Source organism: Arvicola amphibius, chromosome 1 (assembly GCF_903992535.2).
Source record: "Arvicola amphibius chromosome 1, mArvAmp1.2, whole genome shotgun sequence".
Taxonomy (NCBI): Eukaryota; Metazoa; Chordata; class Mammalia; order Rodentia; family Cricetidae; genus Arvicola; species Arvicola amphibius.
The window spans coordinates 89,266,898-89,291,524 of record NC_052047.1 but is presented as its reverse complement, the minus strand read 5'-3'; the positions used below and the strand labels follow the sequence as shown (position 1 = coordinate 89,291,524).

At 40.2% G+C, this 24,627-nt stretch overlaps 1 long non-coding RNA gene across 1 annotated transcript; it reads right to left on the bottom strand.

The window, feature by feature from the left end:
* Positions 1–895: 895 nt before the first annotated feature.
* LOC119819380 lies at positions 896–7,675 on the bottom strand. The gene is made up of 5 exons (XR_005286257.1): positions 5,965–7,675; positions 5,122–5,228; positions 4,623–4,684; positions 1,127–2,883; positions 896–957 (listed from the first exon to the last, which is right to left on the bottom strand). It is a non-coding gene; the product is annotated as an uncharacterized LOC119819380 (long non-coding RNA).
* Between the last annotated feature and the right edge of the window lie 16,952 nt (positions 7,676–24,627).

Genomic DNA, 24,627 nt, shown 5'->3' with positions numbered 1-24,627 from the left:
AAAGTTCTCTTACAGCCATCTTCCTAGCCCAGTGGATTCAGTGGTTTGTTGTAGTTGCTTGGTTGTTGAGACGAGGCCTCACCATGTAGTCCTGGTTGACCCAGAACTACAGAGAGCCACCTGCCTCAACCTTCTGAATGCTGGGTTAAAGGCACGCGGCACCAGTCTCAGCACGTTTAACCGTGTAGTAGATTGCTTTGCGCACAATGTCTTGAAAATGGTCCAAGTTGGCCAAAATGTGATTCTTTCTCTCCCGTCACCCCAACAAGGGGAAGGATGGGTAGAAATGAATCTAGGGCTTTCAGTGTTTCCTCCAATTGTGTGAAGAATGTAAGTCATCACCATGCTCACAAAAAGAATATGAACAAACTGAAAATCAGCAGCTCTACAGAGGTCAATTAGAGAGTTGAAGTCAGGACAGAGAGTCAGCCCACCCACACAGACAGGTTAATAGAGAACCACGGCTCACCAGCAGCAGTAAGACCCTACTCTGGTCACTACCATATGTCCTGGAGTTAGGGGCGGGATAGCTGCAGAGTTGTGACCTCCTGGATGCCTAGTCTGAAAATGGGGAAGATGTATACTCTTTGCCATTGTATGTTAGAAGTTTAAATATATTTTTAATGTTACAGGATTCAAATTTAAAACATACCCTTGAGTCTCAGACATAGTATTAGAATTTTTAATATAATTTTTAAATTATATATTATATATATATTTCTTAAACTGTACATAATTTTTACTTCCAGTCGAGAGGCATACTTGGATATCTGTGATTCTAGGTGACAGATGTAACATTAGGCCCAAAAGGAAGGGACTCAGTTAACTTGATTCAGATAAACACTAAACTTGCTCATCAGAGAATTACTTATGTTCCTGGTAAGAAATCTGGGTTCTGAACAAAACCTCAAACAAGAGTAATCTCAGTAGGAGGGATGGAACTTACTCTTAGATTATCTTACACTTTATTGGCTTTTTTAGTGTTTTTCGAGACAGGGTTCCCTGTAGTTTCTAGAGCCTGTCCTGGAACTAGCTCTTGTAGACCAGGCTGGCCTCGAACTCAGAGATCCGTCTGCCTCTGCCTCCCGAGTGCTGGGATTAAAGGCATGCACCACCACCACCTGACCCTACATTTTAAACTATAAAAAGATGGAGCCTGAAAAGAAACTGACAAGAAAAAAATCACACAATTAACCTGACTAAAATAGGGATTCTCTTTAACTTTCTTGTTTTGCAGCTATTCAAGAATGAGGTGTGAGACCCTGCCAGTGTCGCTGAGTGTGCGCTTGAATCCTAGTGAACAGCTTCACCTCACTTCACTGTACAAGTGAACACAGCCAAACACATGTAGCTTATGATGTCGAGGGTGTTTAAAACCTCAATCCATGATTGTGTTTAAATAATTGAAACAGTTGACCAGGTTCTGATTGGCAGACTCTCAACTGTTAGACTTTAAATGATATAAAATAGTCTCTAGTTCTTGAAGCTAAAATATGCCTAGAGGTGGGACAGAATTCAGCATTGTGATGAAGGGGGCTTGAAGCTGATGTCACAGAGGTTGGCTTGGAGCTGGTGGTAATCTCTAGCATCCCTGGCAGACCTTATCCCTCCCTCGGTGGAGTACATTGGTCTATCGCTGAACTGCTCGAAGAGAGTTGTTTAGATCCTCTTCTCAAATCACAGGTTTGAGAAACTGCCGGTTTCTGAAGCAGCCTATATCAGAAACCCTTTCCTCCTATTTGGAGGTGTGTGCGCACACGTGTGTGCACACACGTGCACGCGCGTGCTTTAAGTAATTGTCGTTAATTCAGTGCTAGGCATCTTAACTTTGGTAAGTATGCTTTGTAGCCATATTGTTTTCTGTAGTCTCTGGGCGTGCTGCTCCCCAGTTCCTGATAGTAGACTAAGTCCAGGAAAGAGGGACTTGGTGGGAGGGTTAAGTGTTTAGCAGGGAGACACATGGCCTGCTAGAAGATGGAATGAAGCACATGAAACTTCTGAGAAAGCTGGTCCATGGTCTGAGAAAGCCTGTTTTAGCCTCAGCAAGGGGTTGGCTGGAAACCTTCAGAATCTTTTTAACCCTGAGATAGCATAACCTACTTTGTTTAATTGTGGGGGTCTCCCAACCCTCAAAAATCCTGCTTTTAACATAATTTTTTCTCAGCGGTGTAGGGCAGTAACATTTTGAAGTGTCATTCCCTCAGTCCATGAAACAGCTCTCCCCAGTGTACTTGCTGGAGGAAGTTGACTCAGGAAGCACAGTTGGGAAGGTGTGGGAAGCTCCAGTGCAGACTTTTCATTCGCTCAGGGTCCTTCACTGCCTCTGAACACTAATCACTTTCTACTGTCATCCTCCTTTCCTGGTATCTGGATTTTACTATCAAGTCTCTTTTTGTTGTTTTTGATATTTTCTTTGACTGTTTTTTGTTTTTCGAGAAAGGGTTTCCCTGTGTAGCTTTGAAGCCTGTCCAGGAAACTAGCTCTGTAGTGCAGGCTGGCCTTAAACTCAGAGATCCACCAGTTTCTGCCTCCCTTATGCTGGGATTAAAGTCTTGGGCCACTAATGCCTGGATCAAATCCCTTTTCAACCACAAATAAACTCTCTTACCCACCTGAGGTCAGTGTGGACCTCCCTGGCCAGAGTTCCTTCTACTTACACACATGAAGATCCATGTTTGGGACCTTTCTTCTTCACTGGGGGATGGGACATAGGGCAGCAATGGCCAAGTGGCTGCTGAATTTGGGAGTGAAGACAACTCCTCTGCCCGATCTTCTCTTCCAGGTGTGAAAGATGTTAGACATGAAAATGAAGATTCTTCTTGGCGTTGTTGGCGGTCTACTGTTTATTATGTATATACTGTTAATTTATGTTTATTATCTTACCTGTAAAGCAGAAAAGGAAGTCAAGTAAGTCACATGAGTAGGGGTGAAATCACTTCTGCAATGGGACACTGGGCCTTCTGCGGGAGCAGGGTCATTTCTTACTACAGTGGCTTCTGGTAGGGAAAGTCAAGGCCACTGTCAGGTTTGAGAGAATGTGGGCAGATGGGTACAGAAACTCGAGGGTTTTCCTTCTAGCTTGGAGCTGAGAACTTACAAGTCCACTGTTCTCAGCATGGATTATGTGTGAGTCTCTCTCTCTCTCTCTCTCTCTCTCTGTGTGTGTGTGTGTGTGTGTGTGTGTGTGTGTGTGTGTGTGTGTTTGCCCGTGCACGAAAACACACATGTGCCAGCATTGATTTCTGTCACCAAGGAGTGTGCCTTCAGGTGTTTAACAGGACCCTGGCTGAGCACCCTTTCCCTCTCTGACACTGTAGACTGGGGAATCCACAGAGGATGCCTTGGGCATGAGCTGTCTCCTACTCACAAAGAGTATTGCTATAGCGACCTCTTCACACTCACTGGGAAGCTCACATGTCCCCTGATTCATTGCCAGTGGCTGTGGGAAAAGTGAAATGGGTCAAGAGAATAGACTCCATGGAGGACAGCTGACAGGGATGGAAGTCAGACGAGAGATGTTTGAAGACTGGGAGAGGCAGGCTGTCAGCAGTAATGATGTCCCTTTCTTGGGACTTAGATGGTGGAGACCAGGCTGAGCCCAGCCAACTCTAGCACCTTCTTCATCATTCCCACATCTCATGGGCCTGTAGCAGCCACTGGGGTGCAAGTCACTCTCCCTTGCTTGAAGTGGCAACCTAGGTTCACATGCATAGCAACTGTAGGAGAGGAAAAGAGAGGGGAGGAGCAGGAGCTTTACCCCAAGGCTGGTGTCACATGTGTGATGGCCTTCAGCCCCAGACTTTCCCATACAGCCCTCATGACTGTAGACGCTCACTGGAAAGGACAATTCTAAGCTCATTTTGTGTGTGTCTTTTCTTAAGATTCGCAAATTGTCAAGATGTTGAAAAGTGTGTTGAACCAAGAAAATTTACTCAAGAAGAGATCATCGAGGTCAAACAGATTTTTGATAATTCTTGTAACCTGCAGTACTGTGAGGAGTGTAGCACCTATGCAGATTCTGACACCCTGCCACCATGTATTTGTGGCCTCAGTGATGGCTGAGATGGAACCCAAAATTATCACAATCAGTATTTCTTTGTTAGTAGAATATTTTGTTTTTCAAATTAATTTCTGTTATGTTTATTCTTATTTATCCTTTAATATGGTTTTATGTTCTTTGTATAAATGCACCATAATAAAAATAGTCTTATACCTTCACATGGTGGGGCTGATGATTGTGAACGTCATTTTGAGGCTTGAGCCTATATTACTATGTTGCAATATTAGCAGAGAATTAGAGTAGAAAATAAAAAAGGGGCAGTGTAGGCAATATTAAAGATGTGATATCATTTTGTGAAATACCTAAATTTTAGAAGAAATTTATGTTTAAGACTGAAACTTGCTAAGCCCAAGAGAAAAATGATTCATCTGAAATAACTTTTTCAGGGCAAAATTCTGTTTGAATTTTTTTACATGGGATTCCTTTTTCTTTTTTCTTACTTACATCCTTTTAAAACTGTATTGTACTTAAATTTTAATTTTTAAATTGAAAATAGATTTTTCCATACCGTCTATTCTGATTATGCTTCCAAATGGCCCAACTCCTCCCAGATCCTCCCCACCTTTCCACCCACTGAAGCCCATACTCCTCCTTGCTGTCCTTCATTAGAAAAACCATAGGAATCTAAAGAAAAAAATAAAATAAGAACAAATGAAATCAAGTGGGACAAAACAAACAGAAAAATAAAGAGCCAAGGAAAATGTACAAGAAACACACACAGACATAGAGACACACACACTGGCACACACAGACATAGAGACACACACACTGGCACACACAGACATAGAGACACACACACTGGCACACACAGACATAGAGACACACACACTGGCACACACAGACATAGAGACACACACACTGGCACACACAGACATAGAGACACACACACTGGCACACACAGACATAGAGACACACACACTGACACACACAGACATAGAGACACACACACTGGCACACACAGACATAGAGACACACACACTGGCACACACAGACATAGAGACACACACACTGGCACACACAGACATAGAACTTCTATGGAAATCTACCGACAGAACCCATACTTGTTCAGTCCATGAAGCTGGATGCCTCAGCTGGTCTTCAGTATACACCAGAATCCTGGAAAATGCAGGCTCTGATGCCAGTGAAAGAAGGGACTTGCCAGAAACAGCTGTGAACAGGGGTGGGAGTGTAGAGCAAAGGGCAAAATTCCTTCCCCCATGTCCTTATGCAGACTACCACCAGGTGGTGGGGACCAGATTAAAAGTGGGTCTTTCTACTTCAAATGATTTAAGAAAAAAATCCCTCACACCTGCTTGGATTTTAGTTAATTCCAGATGTAGTCAAGTTGACTACCAAGAATAGTCATCACAAGTCTAACCTGTCTCAACTTGACACACAACGATATCTCCTTACATCATCCTTAATTCCCAAAGGAAAACAATAGCCAGGCCATTATTACACCCAACCTGATACAACTACCCCATGTACAAGTACAAACACATTCTATATTTAACCATATCATAATTACATGAAATGTGATATAACAATCCCTCATACAACTGCAAATGCACTATACATTCTAGAATAAGTGATAATATCCCTTGAAGGACATTCTTTTAGTATCTTAAACGTAAACATAATAACCACTGGTATTCTCTTAATTGATGTTACAGTACCTGATAAGAAATTAAGGAAGGAAAACACAAATACTCATACAAACACATTCTTAACACTATTACAGAAACACTCATGTCAATTATGATCCATAGTTTCATTCCTATTGGGTCTGTGTCCTTTGTCTCCCTGCTTGGATTAGGCTGTAGCTTCCCATTGACTTTCATTGCAGGGCATGGTAGCACCAAGAGATACCTAAAGTCTTACACTTCAGACATAACTTTTCTTACCTCCATAGTGGAGAATCAATCCAATTTTCCACGGTAATCTTCATCAATCACTCTTTCTAACACTGTCATGCCTTTGGCTCAAGGGCATCAGAAGCCCAAAGTGATCAGGGGGAAGCCTTGAGTTTCAGTCTAATGGATTGTTTGTTGTTGTCTCCTGGCAGAAGTGCTGCCTCTCCTGGAACCAAAACTTCTAGGCCAGAAGAACTTCAGGTCATGGGAACTGAAGAAAAAGGTTCCTAGTGAGCCAATAGGGGCAACAGTAGTTGGAACCATTCTTTTTTCTACCCTTTGATTCCCGCACCCATGAATTCCAGCTAGAGGAGAACATATTCCACATACTGGACGATGAGTCAAAGCATATACCCCTGTGGAGAACTCTACCCCAGCCCTTCAGGCTACTGCCACCTAATTGACTTTGTAGTTGTGTCTTCTAAAGGCCATTCCATCTTTCTGTCAAGGCAGCTGCTTCAGGACAGTGGCCCCACTATCACACTTCTCTGGCTGGGACGTATGTTCCTGTGTGGAATTCCATGGGTGAGAATAAGGCATTCTGTAAGTACACGGATGGTGATTTTGGCAGAAGCGGTATATGGAAGAAAGGTAAATCTATAACCAACATCAGTATCTACACTGGTAAGGACAAAACATCCTCCTTTCCATGGAGTAAGCACTCCAATGTAGTCACCCCTCCACCCGGTAGCTGGCTGGTCACCCCAAATGATGCCATATCGGGTCAGTGTTATTCTCTGCTTTGGCAGATCTGGCACTCAGCCTTGGTGAGTAGAAGTTCATGTTATCAAGCCCCAGGCACATGTTCTATTGCTGCCACCCTGGTCACTTTGTTCAAGTATCCACTGTTCAGTGACAGGGATATGGTGGGAACCATCACCCCTGCATCTTTCAAGTCCTTAGTGGTGACACTAATTCCTGCAGTCCCTCCAGGGATGAGACACTGTCACAGGCCATGGAAGCAATGTAAAAATAGGGCCAACTTCTAAGTATCTCTCTCCAACTACACATTCTAGTACTAGGGAAATAACCACAGGAGCCCTGCATGGTTGACCCGGGCACCTTCCTCACATTTGAGGTCTTTGAAGCTCCCGAATTAGTCATAACATCTGTGCACATTCTGGATTCTGGTCCCTAGTTTATAGCACATTATTTTAAAACAAAAGAAAAAGCAAAACAATTTCCTAGTCAAGTAGGAAAACTTGGTTCCAAGAGACAATGTCACAATAAAAAAAATCATTATCTCTTCAGCAACTCCATAATTACTTATTCAACAATTGCCATTGATTTTGTGCCAGGCATAAGTCATGGTTTTGAGAGTTGCTATGGTTCATATGTAGGTACTGCCTCTAAAGTCCCCCATGGCGCTGGAGAGATGGCTCAGAGGTTCAGAGCATTGCCTGCTCTTCCAAATGTCCTGAGTTCAATTCCCAGCAACCACATGGTTGCTCACAACCATCTGTAATAGGGTCTGGTGCCCTCTTCTGGCCTTCAGACATACACACAGACAGAATAATGTATACATAATAAATAATAAAAAAAAGACTGTTCCCCCACATGGCATCATTGAGAGGTGTTGTGAACCTTTCAAAGTTGGGCCCTTCTCAGAGGTCCTTGGGCTACTTTGACCTCAAAAGAACTGTGAGATCTGGATCTCCGCTCCCTGCTGTCTCCACTTCATCTTTTCTATGAAACACAGTGTGTGCATGTGTGTGTATGTGAGAGAGAGAGAGATAGAGAGAGAGGAGAGAGGAGAGAGGAGAGAGAGAGAGAGGAGAGAGAGAGAGAGAGGAGAGAGAGAGAGAAAATGCATGTGTACATGCATGTATGTGGAGGGTAGAGGTCAATGCTGTTTATCTTCCTCGATTACTCTCCACCTGACTTTTTTCCTATCCATTTTTATTATTTTTTTAAATTTATTTTACATAACAACCATAGTTTCGCCCCCCCTTCTCTCCTCCCATTCCCTTCTCCCACCTCCTTTCTACCTGCCCCCACTGCACCCCTTAGAAAGGGTAAAGCCTCCCATGGGAGTTAACAAGGAATGGCATATCAATAAACAGTGATTAGCACATGCAAGGGTAATCCAATCTCCTCCACTCTTTCTTGAAATTTGTCTTTAGTCCCACAGGCCACTCAGCACTTGGTCTGTGTCTAAACTGAGAAAACCAGCTTCAAAAGAGGCAAGGAGAGTTACCCTAAAGACAGAACCTAATGTCTTCTTAAATACTCTGTCAGCAACTAGGTCATGCAAATTTATACACATATGCAAACATACCCAACACTGCTTCTATGAACCTCCATACACAGGATTATATGACTTAGTTAAAAACTTCAGAGTTCATTTCATGGAATTACCTCTTTAAAACAATAAAATACAACTATCTAAAAGTCCTAAGTACATTTTCACATTCTATTGCAAAGATAATGCACAGGATGCCAAAACTGATAGAGGACAATGATTTCCTGTACTAAAGAATTTAAAACTATGAAATTGTCTATAATTAATCTTGACTCAGAGAAACATCTTTAATCCCACCCATCATCATTGTTGCCTTCTGTGGTCCTTCACTGGTATGGTGTTCAGATAACTACAAATACTAAAATGTGGAGGGTTTTGTTTAACATTTTAAGTTAGAAACTATCTTTAGGATCTAGTTTAATCCCACTTCAATTCTAGCAATAGGACTAAAACTAATGAGGAGCGCTTAGATGATAGTTTTTAGATACTGCAGTGCAAAAGCTGTCACTCCCTTAACACATTATAAGCTATTTTTGTACATATTTGGCCTTTAAATGCCTTATTCTCTGAAAGGTAATCCATAATAGATATTATCTTGTTGCTCTGTGTAGGCAGACAGAATAATAAGCTATGAAGGATAGGGAAAGCCATTGTTTCTGAAGCTGCTTCATCAGGTTTCGTTGGCAGGTTCAATTACTAATTAATCTGGGCAGTGCATATCCACAGTGAAAGGCCTCCTTTCATGTCAGTGTAGATAATTACGATTCTTGAAGCTTGTAGCAGAAATGCCAGCTTTCAGTAAGTCCATCCAGTTGTACAGACATATCATGGCAATAAAATAGATGCCAATGTGATAATTTCAAAATCTCAAGCTTAAAAAAAACTGCTTACAGGAGCAAGAAGACAAGTAAGCAAATTTGTGTTGTATCAAGGATATCACATGTGAGGCACTGCCTGCAAGCTGATACAGATAAATCTGTCTTAATTAGCATTAACTTTGGCAACTGAATCTGTCTTATTTCAAATTGATTCACCAGCACAATTTGAATGTTTGCATACGTCTCTCTAAAGCTTCAAATTATTTTAGTAAACTCATACTCTCAGTGTGTGCATTTTAAAAGATTCAGAGTGATTAAGAAACTCCCTAGGCTTGAGCAAGATTTTCACACATACTATAATATGACAGCCATTCCAAAGGTGAAGACTCAGTATCTCTGGGAAAATCTCTAACTTCTCTTACCTAAAATCCATATGTTCTGAGCTCTAAGAATGTTTATATTGGTTTTGTTTGCTTCCTATATCTATCTTTCCCATTTGCTCCTACCTCAACCTCTTAACATTTGCTAATTCTCCCAGAACTTTAAGATAAATTTTTCTGTTGGATATCATTTTAATAGCCTATGATTTGAGAAATGTTGCAATGAGAATTCTGGACAATATGCATTCAGATTCAATTTAATCACAAATACAATTCATATTAACTCAAGTCTGCCCATGAACAACCTAGAAACAAACCCGTTCAGTCTATATATTTCAGATTTTGTATAATGTACTGTTTATGTTCAAGTGTCTTCATCCTAGCCATTCCATTCTCTCACAGAAAATCAAGGGAAGTGTTCCTACAAAACACATTCCCCACACTATTACTGTTAATTCTCATGAACATTGTTAAGTGGGAATACAGAGAAATCAAAATAAGGCCTGTATAAAATGAAGCAAAATGTTTTCATGTTTATTGACCCCTTTTTCTTGAGTGACTTATTATTAGGCATAAGACAACAACATGTCTCTTAACTCATGTTTTCTAGAATGTTTTGCTTATCAGATAGTTTAGGCTACTTGCTATGTCATCAAGAAAGCAAGAAGAAGCCGGGAGGTGGTGGCGCACGCCTTTAATCCCAGCACTCGGGAGGCAGAGGCAGGTGGATCTCTGAGTTCGAGGCCAGCCTGGTCTACAAGAGCTAGTTCCAGGACAGGCTCTAGAAACTACAGGGAAACCCTGTCTCAAAAAAACAAAACAAAAAAACAAAAAAAAGAAAGCAAGAAGAAAGACCTACAATGGCTACATGAGCTGTTTTATGCTAATATGTATTCCACAAGATTGTTTAGAAGATAGGTTTTGCATGTGAATGTTTTATGAATTATACAATATGTAAAACACATATTACATTATTATCTCTGAAAAATATAGGGAATTGTAGGAAATTGTGTCTTGCCAAAACTACATTCATGACAGTGTAAAAATTTTTATTTATTTTCAAAATAAAAGCATTAATGGCACCCTTGTCAAGGAAGATGAGGCCACACTGTGCCAGAATTAGGAAAGAGAGGGTGAAGTGGCAGTTTTGTGAACTCTATAGCATATTCTCAAATATTGGAGGAGAATATAAAAACTATAAATGTCTCCAGAAGGGAAATGGACATAATAAATCATACTACTATTCAAAAACATTCTAAAACCCAGAGCTTCAAATTCCCTGGTTTCCCTCTTCCTTCTCCAACTATGAGGCACAGTTTTCAAAACCCTGATACTGGAGCATCAGACAAGGCAGCAGTGGACGTCACAAGCAGATAGGTCTACCCTACTCTTATATAGCTGTTTCCTCAATCTGGAGTGGAAGCACATTACAAATAGGGTATTCAAAAGAGTCAGGGGTGATAACTGAGTCTACCCCACCCAGGAGCCATCAACTCTGAAGAGCTGACACTTCAGAATCTCTATTACAGTCTTTAAGAGTTCTCTTCAATGGATTCCCTTCTTCTTTAGGGATGGGGAGAGGGGGATAGGAAAAAGGTTGCCCCAAAGTCTTCTATGTCTCTCAATCTCAATTGTGAGTCTGAAGTCATCAAAATCACTGCAAAAGAAGCTTCCTTTTCCTTTACAGTCAGCAGCAACATGCATCATGAACTTCCTCATGTCTTCTGATAACAACATAGACCACAGAAATTCCCATGGCCTCCCATTACCAGCACAGCCCACAGAAATCAACGTGGCTTCAGACAACAGCAGAGAACATGGATATCTACAAAGAATTTGGTGGTAGCAAGGGTCATGAACATCAGCATGGCCTTCTGTAGGAGCACAGACCATGGACATCAATGTGGCTCATTAGGCTTCGTATAGACCCTTTTTTCATGTTTTTTTTTCTTTTTAGGGGAGGTCACAAGAGTGGGGAGTGGACCTGGGAAAACTGGGAATTAAGTGTAAGCAGGATGTACTATGTGAAATTTCCGAGTAATCAATAAAAAATGATCCTAAAATCCGGGCAGTGGTGGCACACGCCTTTAATCCCAGCACTCGGGAGGCAGAGGCAGGCGGATCTCTGTGAGTTCAAGACCAGCCTGGTCTACAAGAGCTAGCTCCAGAACAGGCTCTAAAGCTGCAGAGAAACCCTGTCTCAAAAAAAAAAAAAAAAAAAAAAAAAAAAAAAAAAAAAAAAAATGATCCTAAAAAAAATAAAGAACCAGTTGTGAAACATGTTATCATCCATGGAAACTCCTTAAGACTCAATAAGGTCTAAAGTAACATATACAGCATATATGTGTGTGTGTGTGTGTGTGTGTGTGTGTGTGTGTGTGTGTGTGTGCGAAAGCTTAAATATTCAGCATATGACAGAAAAATGTGTAAAATTTATCTTTCTAACTCTGTCTCATTTGAAAGCTTACTTCAGTGTTCTCTAGTTCTGTCATTTTTTCTATCAACTGCTATGATTTTATTCTTCTTTACAGTGGAATAATATTTCACTGTATATATGTACAGTGATTTTATCCATTAATCTCTTAATGAACACAAAAGTTTAATCATCAATCTATCCTTCTATTACTTTTTCTACCCTTTCTTTGGAGTTCTAATATAAGCATGCTATGTCCTTTCTCTGTAACTAATTGTTTCATTGTATTTTGTTTACATGAGTGAGTGTATGTGAAATTTATCCTCTTCTGTTTTAATACTATCGCTAGTTATGCTGTTGAACAATTTGCGCTGACTCTGCCCACTAGAAATCCTTTCTGCTCTTTCTGTTTCTTCCTCATTTGCTTGCCTCTCCCTTTTTAAACACTTTCTTACTGGAACTAAGAGGTTTTTCAGACTTCTCTTGCAATTTCTAATCTCAGCTCTGGAATCAAATAGAAAAGGAGCACTGAGCCCTTCAGTTGGACAACAGTGTTAATAATGGGAACAAGTGAAGTTGGGCATACTCACTACTACCAGGGTATCATACTTTTAGAGTCCGATAGAACTAGGATGTATGTATATACATGCAGTATACCAAATGGAACACATGTTGATGTACCTGTTTTCCTTTTCTTTCTTTTCCTTTATCTTGTTCTTTCTTCTGTTTTTCTTCCCATATATATCCACTATATTTATATCAATCAAAACCTCTGCTAAAGATTCAACAAAGAAGGGCTTGTTTTGGTCTTTTCTTTTCCTTTATCATAACTTATGTACTAATATAAAAAATTTTACTTTATTTTCTTCCACTTGGTTTTTAGATTACACATAGAGTAGTTTCAGAAATTCTTGAATTATGCCCCATAAGTAAAGCATTTTGACTAAATTCATCTATGTTTCTCTTTGGTGTATCCTTGAAAGACTGTCTTTACAAACTCTGTTGGTCCTTTCTTACCCTCCACCCAATAATGAAATGTTATTTATTTGTATTAGAATAAGTTTTCTTATATAACACTTTAGGTTGCTGTTGTGTCCTAGTTGGTTTAAAATACATAGCTGTTGTAAGAGGCATATGAAAATAACTAAGCAAATGATGGTAGCAGATGCAGAGGCCCACATTAAACATCACGTAGAGTTCAGGTAATCCTACAAAAGAGGGGGCATTGTAAGAGTCAGAGGGGTCAAGAACACTACCCTCAGAACCAACTGAGCAGAGTTCATAGAGTCTCATGTAGAAAATCAGGGAGCCTGTATGGGCCTGACGTAGGTCCCTTGCATATATGTTGGTCTTCTTGTGGAACTGAATTAGTGGGAGCAGGGACTGTTTCTGTCTCTTTTACCTGCTTTGGGGACACTTTTCCACCTAGTGGGTTGCCTCATTGAGCCTTGATATGAGGGTTTGTGCCTAAGCTTATTGTTACTTGTTATGCCATATTATGTTGATATTCCTGGGAGTCTTTCTTTTTTCTGAATGGAAATGGAGTAGAAGTGGACCTAGGGGAGACAGGAAGAGGGGGATGGACTGGGAGGGATGAAGGGAAGGGAAACTGTGGTCAGAATGTAATATATGTGAGATAAACAAACAAAAGAACTAAGGTCTCATTTATTATTTCTAAATAATATGTTGAGTAGTAAGCAAATTGCATTGTTAAATGGTAATTTTCCACTTTCTTGGTCTTTTTCTATTAAGATTGTAGACAATTATAAAAATTATCAATGTTTTCACTGAATTGATTTAAATTCTGACTAAAGTCAAGAGAAAAATAACGTATCTGCTGTCTCATAACAACTATAATAAAAAGCATAATTTTTAAATCATTGCAAATTACTGACTATTTTCATAAATACTAATGATGAAAACATGAGATCAAAGTATTTCTCAGGAATATGTCCTGTTTGATTCAATCGCAAGCCACCATGTTTGAGAAATTCAGCAGAAGAGTTCCATTTACCTGACTTCGAAAAACTAACAAAGTCTCTCTCCAAGGAAGAAACAGGGTAGGGAAAGAGAGGTTTGTGACTAGGGACTCAGCACAGGTGCATGGATCAGACCAATATGCCTATCTTTCAAAGATCAAAGTTGCATTAACTGTGCCAGATATTTTCTTTCCCCTTTCAATGTCTGCTAATTAATTTCAACCACGACATTTTAAATAATTCTACAGCATTCAAACATTTAAATTTACAGCTTTTGAGTTACGCTTGTATCGGTTTCAGAATACAGCTGCTGAATTGGATGAAATATTCCCCATACCATTATTCTTAGTGATATCATCAAGCTACAGAATGACAGGCATCACATGGCATAGCACATAGCACCTGAAAAGGCTAACTCCATAGAAAGACAAAATAATATAGTGGCCACTGGAAACTGTAAAAGCAGAGGAGAGGAAAGACAGAATATAGTTAAGAATAATTAGAGAGCCTGAGAAACTCTGGTGTGCCATTATAATGAACAATAAAGTATTATATATTTCTTAAATATATAATATTTTAAAAGGTGGATGAACACCTTTTTAATGATTTCATCTTAGATAAGTGGAAAACGTGTTAGGAGAAAACTTTATTTAATTTGATGTTGGCCTTGCACAGTAGGCGCAACACATAGAAATATTGCATGACAGACATAAGTGTGTTCAATTCTTATTATGTAAAAGTTAAACAATACATTTAAACTGAAAAGAAGTACAAGGTTACCTTAAGATATGTGTTCTTGTAATTTTATTAAAAATATTTTTAAGCAATACTATTTTAGCCTCAATCTTTAAAGTATTTTAAACTTTTATTTTCGGTTCTTTTTTGAATTTTATGTCTTAACATCAATAGCAGGAAAATAGCATAAGATGAAGTACAATATTCAAGTTTAAATAATTGGATATTAGCAAAGTTCACAACTCATTTGGTATGGTTACACAAGTGCCCTGGCTCACAATTTGAAATGGGGGTGATTGGTATCTTAATTAATAGTGAGCACCAATGTTTTTCCATCCTTAGCTTTGTGATTAGGGCAATTAAAACTGAGCATTGGAGCTCAGTGCAAACCCTGGCATTTCAGTCGTCAGGTGTCCTCCAGAGGTCCTCATGGCCCCAGAAGTGACATTTTAGATAGCACTGAGCACAAAAGGACAGCATGATATAACAATTCTCTGTTAATGTCAGCATATTCTACAATCACTGATGATAGGTATACTTCTAGGAAAGAAATAGCTACTGTCTGAGGACTGTGCTTTATGAGAATAAAATTCAGATTAAGGGCAAATAAATGGGGAATATTTGAATATATATGTCAAAATCTTAAGTTCCACTCTGCTTCCTGTTTGTTTTGTATCTTTTCATGCAGGAGATAAAAAAGAAGACCAAAAAACATGGCCAAAGACAGCTTAGGGAGAAAGAAATTTATTTGTCTTACAATTCTTGGTTGCAGTTCATCAGCTTATGGAAAACAGAGAGGTAGGAGCTTGAGATGGTTATACCACACCAACAGTCAAGAACAGAAGGAAGCAAATGAAATCTTGCTGCCTGATTGCTTGCTTACCTAATCTTCTCATCTCCTTTATTGAGCAGGACCCAAGGCTGAGGAATGGTGCCACCAAACATTGGCTTGTTCTTCCTATCAATTTGTAATTTGGACAGTTTTGCACAGAAATGTCCAAAGGTTAACACAATCTAGACAATTTCTCAGTCAAAACTCCCTTGTAAGAGACTATAGGCTGTGTCAAATTGATTTCAAAACTTTTCAGCACAATATGTAATCAAATATTTATAAGTATACTTCAATTGAGTAAAATATTTTTACCATTTTACATATTTTATTAAAATATGGAATAAGACAATTTAAATACCAAATTATCAATTTTTGTAAGGTTTGTTTCCATTATAATATAATTTCTCAACATGATTAAAATATAGTATATAAAAATTTTAATGAAAAATAAAATAACTTCTAAATTACATTCACATTACTATGTAAATGAAGCTGGTATGCCTGACTCTACTCTTTGTAAGATCAGTCACTACTCAACACTTCATAAGATCAGTCACTACTCATGTACTGCATACTTGGCTGGGTTTCAATTTTTCTTTCCTATTATTTATATAAAAATACAGAACATGGAATTTATAAGTATAAGAACTTATAAGAATAAGAATAAAGCAAAAATGTGCTACATTGTTTCTACCATACAGCCCTGGAGTTTTAATTCAAGAATGTTTAGATCAGATAAAAAATATAGTGGAGCTAGACAGTGTTTTTAAATGTAAGTCATGTGAGGAGAATCTTGTAAAAGAGAAAGAGAATCTGTAGCCTTATGAATCCAGATTTACCTCTTTCTTTTATTTTGTTTTTTAATTACAATGCAATCATATCATCCCCATTCTCTTACCTTCTTCTGAATCCTTCCATATATACGTCTTTGGGCTCTTTCAATATATACCTCTTTCATATATACCTCCTTGGCCTTATATATAAGAGTGTATGTGTTATATGTTGTAAGTTTCCAGTAATATTCCTTATATACAGCAAGTAATCTATTAAAGAAGTAAGAATGGGCCAGGTGGTGGTGGCGCACGCCTTTAATCCCAGCACTCGGGAGGCAGAGGCAGGCAGATCTCTGTGAGTTCGAGACCAGTCTGGTCTACAAGAGCTAGCTCCAGGACAGGCTCTAAAGCTGCAGAGAAACCCTGTCTCGAAAAAACCAAAAAAAAAAAAAAAAAAAAAAAAGAAGTAAGAATGGAAAATTTGTGAGCCACTGAAGACACTGTGGTGATAATTAGCAGAATTGATACGATATATAGGATATACTGAAGATGCATTTAGAATTTCTAGTCAAGTTGGTTTTCTTATTGATAAATTTGCCAGGATAGTTTTTGTGTGAAAATAACCTCCTGACACATATAGTTTCTCCTCCCTTTTTGTGTTCATTCAGTCACCATCTGACTACAAATATGAAGGCAGTTACCTAAAATATGCTGTAAAGTGGAGAGTACATTCACATTATTTGCTTATGGAATGATAGTGTGCTGAGAATATACAACCTGAGAAATGTATTAAGATCAAATGAAAATTCTATTTTTGCTAAGTTCACTGAATCTTTCTGAGAAATAGAGAGGAATCTCTAACTTGAACATACTTTCTTTGCAAAGCTCCAAGATCAACTGAAAAATATATTTGTCTTTGTTTGGGTTTCTATCGCTCTAATAAGACAATATTACAATGGCAATTCTCATAATGAAAATATTTAATTGAGGGTGACTACCTAACGGTGTAGAGATCCAGTCCATTATAATCATGATGGGGAGCATGACAGCATGCAAGCAGGTATTGTGCTGGGGCTGAGAATTCCCCATCTTGACTCATGGAAACAGGAAGTTGACTGATTCACTGGGTGGTCTCTGAATATGTAAAACCTCAAAGCTCCTCCCCCACAACAGTAACACACTTCCTCCAGAAGATGTGAACCTGACTAATGTTGTGCCCTCCAGCCTCAAGGTGTTGACTAAAGGTATGTGTATTCCAATCTCTTCCAACAAGGCCACACTTCCTCCAACAAGGCCACACTTCCTAATACTGCCATACCTTAGGATCTAATGGAGGCCAAATACAAAAAAACTACCACAACATCTTAAAGCATAATTAATTCTAAATAAACTGCTAAATGATTTCTGAATATCAATTCTATAGTATAAGCAATCATTTGTTCCCCAATAAGGTCAGTTCCAAATAAATATTTTAAATATATAATTTATAGAATCAGAAATACAAATTGAAAATACACTATCTTATCTGAATTGTAAAATTTAGTTTTTGCTAAAATAATATAAGTAAAAACATTTTATTTTTAGAAGTATTATTTATATTGGTGCTCAGAACAAAAATAATTATGATGCTAACTAAAGCTAAAATATATGGGAAGGTAGTCTCTTTAATGTAGTTAGTTATTTCCAATTTTTGCTACTTGCCAATTTCAATGATATATTTTTCTATTTTTAATTTTTTAAAAGAGAAAACAAACTATCTTTTTTCTTTATACATACAATACAAGTTCCCACTCCCTCTCCTTCTCCTGTTCTCTCCACATATCCTCCCACCCTACCCCCATCCACTCCTCAGAGAGGGTAAGGCACATTGCTTTGGGGAAGGTCAAAGGCCCTCCCTACTATATCTAGGTTGAGCAAGGTATCCATCCAAAGAGAATAGGTTCTCAAAAAGCCAGAACATGCAGTAGGGATAAATCCTGGTGCCACTGCCAGTCCCAACCATGCAACTGTCAACAACATTCAGAGGGACTTGTTTGGTCCAATGCTTATTCCTTCCCAGTCCAGCTGAAGTTGGTGATCTCCCATTAGCTCAAGTAGACTGTTTCAGTGGGTGTACCCATCATGGTCTTGACCTCTTTGCTCATATTCTCATTCCTTCCGCTCTTTGACTGGACTTTGGGAGCTCAGTCCAGTGCTCCACTGTGGGTCTCTGCCTCTGTTTCCAACAGTTGCTGGATGAAGGTTCTATGGTGATATTTAATAAATTCATCAGTCTGACTACAGGGTAAGGCCAGTTTAGGCACCCTCCCCTCTCCTGTTCAGCGTCTTAGCTGGGGTCATCCTTGTAGATTCCTGGGAATTTCTCTAGAGCCAGGTTTCTTGCTAACCCCATGGCTCCCTCATCAAGATATCACTTTCTTTGCTCTCTTTTCTGTCCTTCCTCCATTTCTACTTTTACTATCCCATTTCCTCACATTCTCCTTTCCCTTCCCCTTCTCCCCTTTTCTTCTGGTGTGGGAGGTCCTTCTGTCTATGTGTTGTTTTTATTGACTAATGAATAAAGAAACTTCCTCAGTTTGTTGACAGGGCAGAATTTAAGTAGGCAGAGAAAATTAAACTGAATTCTGGGAGAAAGGAGGGCAGAGTAAGAGATAAGCAATGTAGCCCCAGCTGGACACAGGTAAGCCACAGCCTTGTGACAATACACAGATTGCTAGAAATGAGTTAAATTAAGATGTAAGAGTTAAGCAATAAGAAGCTACTACTAATGGGCCAAACAGTGATTTAATGGATATAGTTTGTGTGTGATTATTTTGGGTCTGAGCTGCCAGAACCAACAAGTAGTCTCCTTACAACACTCTTCCCCTTCCATCCCCACTTCTTCCCCTACCCCCATGCTCCCAATTTTGTCAGGTGATCTTGTCTATCTTGACTTTCCAGGTGGATCTCTATATGTTTTTCTTAGGATTCACATTATTACTTAGCTTCTCTAGGATGATGAACTATAGGTTCAATATCCTTTGATTATAGCTAGTATCCACTTATGAGGGAGTATATACCATATTTATCTTTTTGGGTCTGGGTTACCTCACTCAGGAAAGTGTTTTCTAGTTCCATCCATTTGCATGCAAAATTCAAAATGTCATGATAGGTAGGAACAACATAATAAAAATGGCAATCCTACCAAAAGTACCAAAAGCAATCTATAGATTCAATGCAATTACTATCAAAATCCCAAAACAATTTTTCACGGACCTTGAAAGAAGAATAATCAACTTCATATGAAAAAACAAAAATCCCAGGATAGCCAAAACAATCCTGTACAATAAAGAAACTTCCAGAGGCATCACCATCCTGACATCAAGCTCTATTACAGAGCTACAGTAATGAAAATAGCTTCAATTTGGTATAAAAACAAAGAGTTTAACCAATGAAATCAAATTGAAGACCCACATATTGATCCACACACCTATGAACACCTGATTTTTGACAAAGAAGCTAAAATTATACAATGGAAAAAGGAAAGCATCTTCAACAAATGGTGTTGGCATAACTGGATGTCAACATATAGAAGGATACAAATAGATCCATATCTATCCCCATGAACAAAACTCAAGTCCAAATGGATCAAAGACCTCAATATAGATCTGACCACACTGAACCTAATAGAAGAGAAAGTAGGAAATAGCTTTTAATGCATGGGCACAGGAGACCACTTTCTAAATATAACCCCAGTAGCGCAGATAGTGAAAGCAACAAAAAGTAAATGGGACCTCCTGAAACTAAGAAGCTTCTGTAAAGCAAAGGACACAGTCATTAATAATATTTTTTTCATTAAACTTGTAAAGCAATATAGTCTGTAATATTAGTAAATTCTATTAATACAAAACCCATAGGTTGATACCCAAATACAGAATGGCCTTGGACAGCACTTCACTCTAAGGCAATAGGTCCTTGGAGAGCCTATTAGGAGTGATAATTCTGAGAACTACCCTATCCACAATGCATCACAATTTCCACAGATAAAGCCCTAGACATTCTTAGATTATATTTCCCAGTGAGACCCAAACCAATTAATTTTGATAACTTGAGAACACTTATTTAAAACATCCAACTTCTTTAGGAATTAAAGGAAGGGTCCAACAGACATGGTTATTTTTCTTTAGAGAATAGTAGCATCTAGCCTTCAGGCTAGAGATGATGACTTGGGAAGGTGGGTGTGCATGTGAGAGTTCAGCCCAACCACATTATTTCCCAGTGTCTAATCTCTGCAGTGTCATTTGTCTTGCATGTTCTATAAAGGCTCTTTAAGACTTAACCACAGAATTCAGAAATAAAGAGGTTCCAAAATTTATTTCATCATGAAATTTTATTTGTTGCCTTATTTTTTAAGTTATCAAATACAACTAATCTACAATTTTCCCATTGCAACTGAAATATATATACCTACCTCTTGTCACCATGACCCTATTTTCCATATCCATTTTCATTCTATATTTTCTAATGTGATTTTAGCCTTTACCCAGAATATTTAGTCAAATATTTTTCAAAGCTATCATACCAATTTACCACAAATGTGTGAAGGGTCTGTTGTTCATCAAATTTCTGCTATTAATCTTTCGAAATGCAAAAATGACTAGTTTTGTGCTGATTTGTATTTAACTGATGACTTATGAAGTTAAGAAATTTCCCTGTAATCAGATTAGTGAATGCCTCAACTATTATTACAGAGCCTTCATGCAGTAAATGATGGAACTGGATGACAGAGATCTATAACCAAGTACCTGGACAAGCTTTGGGAATCTGCAGTGAACCCCTCTGCCCAGCAGGGAAGAACAACCACCAGTCGAGGATTCTTCTCAAATCATGCTTTATTGGAGCCTCTTGTTTAAAGGGAGAGCAGGAAGCGAGGGGCCCCGAGAACTAAACGGCAGCCGCTTATATAGGGAGAGCAGACACGGGTCATGCCTGTGGGAGGTTCTGTCTAGAGCCTTGCCTAATATGGAGTTGTTTATTCGGCACTGCAGGGGCTCGGCGCCATCTTGTGATGGTGGCCGGCAAATCGGCTACCTGCAGTTACCCCTTTTTTTATAGCAGGATAGGCAACAAGGGGTCTTATTCCTGTTCTGGCTCCCACCTCATGATGTGGGGGCCGATCAAGGGAGGCCCAGGCTTGTGGTACTCCTTCTCCTATGCAATGGGCCAAACCCCTGGGAGGTGAAAAAGGCAGTACCTCAAGCGTTGTCTCAGCATACCTTCCCTGGTGCAATGGGAACAAGCCCTACAAGGGTTGCAAAGGCTATGCAGGACAAATGCCTACTGGTTCTAAAGAACCAATAACCATATTTGGGGAGAGTCACCACACTCCAAGGCGGCTAAGGCCTGTAGGACAGCACCTTATCTCTATTTGTTTGGGCTCGAAGACGGCAAATCAGCCACAAGCAGACCATGCATTCTTCCCAGACAGCATGCCAGAAATATCCCAACCCCCACCCATTCTTTAAAAAGGAGAGAGCAGAATATAGCCAATCAGAAAACTGTTCAAGGATGATGGGCTGGACACGAGTATTATTCAGGATAGTGATCTGGAACAATTGATTCTGGAGTAACAGCTCCACTTCCCGCGACCAGTTCCCTGCCAGATACTCCCCAATTCTTCGTGACTCATTCCTGGTATTGTTAAAGACAAGAGAAGTAATGCACACATGTTTTTGATAGGAGACACATGCGATCTGGACCAGACGGGTCAATTCATCCACCTGGGTTTGCACATAATCTGTCCTCTGATTGGCAGCTATTATGCCAGAAAGGATATGATTGTTGATTTTATTCTGGGTTTCTAATGCGTCAGCTGTTCTTGAAACCACGTCATTAATTGTGGTCGCCGTTTGCACCTGATTAGCCATGGCTATGAACTCTTATATTTTTGGTTGTGAGCCTAGCCTTTAATGGCTGAGCCATCTCTCCAGCCCGGTGACTCTGATATGCTACCAGAAACATTAAGGAGCCAAGTCCTAGTTAATTGTAGAGTCACCAGGGCTGAGATATCTGCAGTCACTCCCATCTCATTAGAGAGCAGCCATTGATACCAGGACCATCCTGATCCGATAGTAGAATTTTGATTAGACTGATTATAAAGGTATTGGTGACGCCCTAAAACGAATGGCTTTTTTAGGGATGGATGTACCTCCCAATGGTACCATGGACTCCATACTCATGGCCAAGGTGGTAGCATTGATGGATGTAGCATTATTGGGCCCTCCTGACCCTGAGGTGGCACCCTGAGTCACCTGGGCTAATACTGCGCCCAGGGGAGTTTATCCCAACTTTACTCTGCATCAGTGGATCCATCCAATTGGTCAAGTTTTTGCGTAAAAGTCTCATGCAGGGTTCCTTCCCCACAAGGGAGAAGCACATAGTCCATTTAGGGCTATCTTTGTAGCATTAAACAACTCCTGCTTAGCGTCTGAGTTAGGCAGACAGGGTGCCTCCAGATCGCAGGAGGTGGAAAACAATGTGGGCAATATGGAGGAGTTAGCATGAACAGGCATCGGCATGGGCCAGGCCCTCGTTACCGCCCATAACGTCATTGGACTCGCGTTCAGCAGAGTTGTCTCCATTGCCAGGATAAGCATCCATGTTGTTGCAGCCCTCATCTTCAGCTGTTGGTCTCAGGCTCCTTGTCAGCCGTGTCGGTACCCAATGAGGAACTTCTTGACTCTGGGAAAACACAAACAGCTCCCCTGGATCTCACAATGACTGGATCCGGTCCATATCATTTGTTATCCAGCATATCTTTCCACATAATAGACACTCCCTTATCTTCGGGGGTCATGTTAGCATGTCTATCAGCCGCTGTTCGGCCTTGACCATCAAAAATTAAAAAATTAAATGTAAAAAGTTCCAAGGCAATTCTATCCCTGGGGAACACTGTTTCTGCTATTCCCCGTTTTTGTTTTTGTAAAAGATCTTTTCAGTGACCTCAGTCATCTTGGCCACAAAATCCATGAATGGCTCTGTGGGTCCTTGGATGATCTTATTTAAATTGCCTGTCATTTCCCCTTTATTGGGTAGGACCTTTTAAGCACAGAAGTAAATATCAATAATTTGCTGGTATACCTCAAGAGGGTGATCAACTTGGTTTCCAGAAAATTGTCCTTGTCCCAAAAGCATCTCAGCAGTCCAATCTGGATGGCCATTTTGTACATTAAGCCAAGCCTGAACCTGTGCCTTGTCAGCGGCCAGGAAATTTAAACTCCAAAAACTGTCCTCGGGAGAGGCATGCCCTAGCAATCTCTGTCCAGTCTGTGGGTGTTAGGACTGGGTACAGAGCCTGCGCAACAACGCAATGGTATAGTCTGCGGTGGACCTAAAGTCCCTAGCCACGGCCACTATGTCTTTCAGCTGTTTATAGGGCACCGGCTCATACCATCTATGATGTGTATCAGCGTCCTGAAACACTGGGAAGGCTGAGGCCAAACGAGCCCAAGTATTACTGCTAATGAAATGATAGCCGTTGTCAGGCTGTGCTGCCTGGGCATAAGGTGGCGGCGCTGTGGGTCGTGACTCGCCCAGCAGCTGCCCAGGCCCTCCTCTGGCCCCGGGGGGATTATATTTCTTATATTATATTTATTATATTATATTATATATATTATATTAATATTATATTATATTATTATTATATTATTTATATTATATTATATTATATTATATATATTATATTATATTATATTATATTATATTTCTCTGCCCAAGGGCTCTCTTTGGCCCCTTTCCCTGGGCTTAACTTTTGGATCCTTTTCTTTTCCTTTTTCTTTTTCTTTTAGGCCTGTCCAAGTCTCCCCCTTTTGATTCTGATTCTGATAAGCTGTCCTGGTGTGCCATTAATGTCTCTCTACCTTTTCTAATTAGATCTGTATTATCACCCTCCCATAAGCAGTTCCTCACTAGTCGCCATAGTGGCATAGTGCCGCAGCCTATTTTGTCCTCATGTTAGCTCTTTCCAAGTCCCGTCCTAAGTTTTCCCATGAGGGCAAGGTGAAATCCCAGAGACCACAAACCACTGTGCGTTTTGGTCAGTGTCCTTCACGACTGTATCAATCATGCTCCCAGAAACTTTCAAGCCACACTGTTAAGCAGTGCCTTCAAGGGCTAATCAGGTTGATGATACCAGGACCAGCGCCATGAGTGTTGTCCATAATGCGCACTTATGTACGCCCCCCCGACTGCCCTGGGGGACCCCAGGGAGGCCCGCTGGTTCCTCCCCCTGCTGCTGCTGCAGCCCCCCCCGACACTGCTTCCGAGAGAGTGGCCAGGAGGGGGGGGGGGAGGAGAGGACGGACCCCACACGGGGGTTCGGCCCCCCGGGCATGGGAGGGGGGCGGCGGTGCCTCATCCAGCCGTGGCCCGTGCCCAGCCCTGCTTCGTGCCCCAGCCCGACCTACCCAGCCCTTAGAGCCAATCCTATCCCGAAGTTATGGAT